The 3405-nt window shown below is 40.0% G+C and overlaps 1 pseudogene across 1 annotated transcript; it reads right to left on the reverse strand.

Annotated features, from left to right (window-relative positions):
• Window positions 1-1801: 1801 nt before the first annotated feature.
• On the reverse strand, window positions 1802-3052 carry LOC120077979 (uncharacterized; annotated as a pseudogene). Its single transcript, XR_016529706.1, has 2 exons — window positions 2736-3052; window positions 1802-2641 (listed from the first exon to the last, which is right to left on the reverse strand). The product of XR_016529706.1 is annotated as an uncharacterized LOC120077979 (transcript).
• Window positions 3053-3405: the final 353 nt, after the last annotated feature.

Consider the following 3405-nt stretch of genomic DNA (forward strand, 5'->3'; position numbering starts at 1 on the left):
CAGACCTGCGAAAACCTACAAATAAACAGCTGGTAGTGCTTGCCAAACACCCTCCTCCTATGACACCACACCATCCTCCTATGCTTGAATCAGACTAGAGCTTGTGTTGAGCTACGCACAGAGGAATCCATAGTTCTAAGTACCTCAACTGTGAGCATGAATAGGCTTCCTCTATTTATAAGGTGAGAAACGACCATTTCTCTCCCATGGTCACATGCCTAACCCATAACTCCAATGTTGTAAGGCGCCTGAGCCAATCAAAGACAAATAACTCTACCACAGGATATGTCACTTTTGTATTTAAAGATACCAACTCGAGAAGGGAGTGAACTAGGAATGTGTCACTTACTCATTGGTTGGCTGAAAACAAGTGATATTTCAAAATAGCTCGGTTAAACTCTACCCCACTGGGGATAAGTGAGCAACCAATTTGACCGACCAAAACTGGCCTGACCAACTTCAATCAGTTAGCTTTATGGCATGGTTGATCGAAGGAGCAAAATCGACAGTCAGTCCGTAGGCGAGGCCTAGATGGACTCTGACCAACAAAACTGGTTGAATATGTATTAAGAGAAATTAATACTTTTTTTATTTTTCCTTACTCAATTTCTCTCGTCTCCTCCATTTCTCTCTTCCTTTACTTCTTTATTTCTTCTTTCTTTTCCATTTCTTTTTCTTCATTTCTTCTTTCTTCTCTTCTCCCTTTGCAAGACTTGGTCAGTCAGCTTAACAAATCTCTCCAAATCTGAGATGACCATTGTTGACGCCAGATTGAATCCACAATTGACGTCGACCAATCAATGATCAACCCTATCCACCAAACCTGGATAACCTCCTTCACTTACATAACCAAGCTTGACCATTCCCCTTCTATTTGACTATTTAGGAGGTATGCTCAAGCAACCTACGAAATATCATACAAGTTACTTTCAAAACCAAAGGTATGGACTAAACTAGTGTAGCCAATAGTTTAATCATATAAAAGAATGATAATCCCATCCCAATCCTCCCCCCCTAAAAATTATTCTTGTTTTTTTTTCCTCCAATTTGTTTATAAATCCCTCCAACAAATTTGACTTCTCAGCCAAATTCTAAAAACTATAACAAGTTCATATCCACCAATCACCTTCTATGCCATAAGTTAACTTTGGTAGAAATACCCACATTGATTTATAGGCAATCTTCCTAACCTTAATGTTATCCTAACCACATTTGATTTATAGGCCAATCTTCCTAACCTCAATGTTATTACAAGGGGAGCTCTTCTTTTATTCTTCAAAAACTTGTGTGTTCCAAACGACTTCTTAATCCCATAGTTAATAATAATAATAAATAAATAAATAAATAAAATATTTAAAAAAAAAAAAAAAAAAAAAAAAAAAAAAAAAAAAAAAACCTAATCCATCCCTTGTGAAAGAAATTATCAGCAGTCCATCATAAAGTTAACAAACTACTAAGGCCAACCAATGCGAACATCTGTAGATTATATCAAAAAATTTGAGAATGCACCAAAACCATCAGGCCCAAAGAATCAATACTTATGATCAAACTCAAACAACCAATCAATCACATCTAAGAAACGATGAAATATAACTAGCTATCAAGCAAATAATATCTCTGAGAATTCATCTTTTATACAGATATTAAGACAAAATTGGAACCACACAAACAGAAAGTTGGATTGAGATTTACCAAGCTTAGAAACAAAGCTTCAAACTTCGAGCGTAAAGGGAAATGAAACGTTTCCTGATATTGATGCAGTCGGAATGCCCATAGAAATCATAGGTTGAAAACTGAAATCGACGCTCCTAATTGATCACAGAATTTCCATTAAAAACTAAGCTGAGAGATACATCAACTTGGAGGGGGGGGGAAGGTCTACAAATAAACAAATAACAGAAAATTTCGAAATGTCTGAAGTAAACTCCTCTATAGCCCGGCATATAAGGGTCTATACACCCACAAGGATTACGGATTTACAGGACCGCCGCCACAGTCTACCTCCTTTACTTCCTTCCTCTTTTAGCCAGAGCCTTTTTCGCCGGAGATTTCACTTTCTTAGCCTTGACACTTTTTGCCGGAGCCTTCTTCGTCGCCTGCGCTTTCTTCACTGCCGGTTTCGGAGCTGGTGCCTTCCTCCCTGGTGAGGTTCTCGTCGATGTCCTTGCACCTTGGCTGGCTTCTCCTTGGCTTTCGGCTTGGGAGCAGCTTTAGTTTTTGCTGCAGCTTTGGGCTTTGCAACAGCACTGCTCTTTGACTTGGCTGTAGCAGGCTTAGGTTTAGGAGCAGCTTTGGGTTTAGCAGCCGTCTTAGGCTTCGGCTTTGCCGCTGCTTTCGGCTTCGCAGGAGATTTAGCCACAGCCTTGGGCTTAGCCACGGCTTTAGACTTCGGCTTAGCAGCTACAGGCTTCTTCTTCGCAGGAGCAGCAGGTTTCACAATTGCCGACTTCGCCGGTTTAAGCTTGAACGAGTTCTTAACCTTCACCAACTTCCCGGAAGCCACAAGTTTCTTCAAATGGAACAACAAAATCTTCTTAAAGTTCGGCGGAAGCTGCTTCTCCTTCTCTTCAATAAACTTAGTGATCGCATACTGACTCGAACCAGTCCTCTCTTTCAACGTAACAATCGCATCCTTAATCATCTGAAATCAAAACACCAAACCAAATCAACAAAATAGATCCAATATACCGAACAATAATTCAGTTACATAATCTGAATTCGATTCAGTAACACACCTCTTCATATGGAGGATGAGTTGGGGGATTTCTAGTTTTTTTACGAGCAGCAGGTTTCTTCTCTTTAGGCTCTTTGGACTTCTTCGACTTCGCAGCTTTGTTCGCCGGATTTTCTTCCGCTTGTTCGACGTTGTCCGGCTCAGCCGCAGACTCCACCGGCACCACCGGTTCCTCAGTAGCCATTGAAGTAAAATCAAGATGAAATCTCACAATCCGAAAGTAGAATTAGGGTTAAGGAACAGAAGAGTTGAATGGGATAGGGAAGAAGAAGATTATCGGAATGAAAATTGGGATCGAGAGAAAAGAAAGAGAAGCTATTTGATATCTTACTGGTAATTTCGTTGTGAGGAAATGACTAAAATGTTTAGGCTTAAATAGTCGGCTTGTCATGTTCAATACACGGATACTGACATCTGATTGGCTAATACGCCTATCACGCGGATCGCTACCTTTTCCAAGTTTAAATTATGGTCGTTCGATCAGACGTCATCGACGGCTGATAGCGCTAGATTTGGGGGCATTGATGGGAAGAGTTTGGAAGGGGAGGTATTTGAGAAGAATTGGGTGTGCTTTTAAGCTTGATTAATATGAGCATAACTTAGGCTACACTTGATAGATTTAAGTGAAATTTTTTGCATTTTGTAGCCTATTATATTAGCTTTCTAATGAA

The sequence above is a fragment of the Benincasa hispida genome, chromosome 5 (assembly GCF_027475165.1).
Source record: "Benincasa hispida cultivar pf3 chromosome 5, pf3_genome.v1.1, whole genome shotgun sequence".
Taxonomy (NCBI): domain Eukaryota; kingdom Viridiplantae; phylum Streptophyta; class Magnoliopsida; order Cucurbitales; family Cucurbitaceae; genus Benincasa; species Benincasa hispida.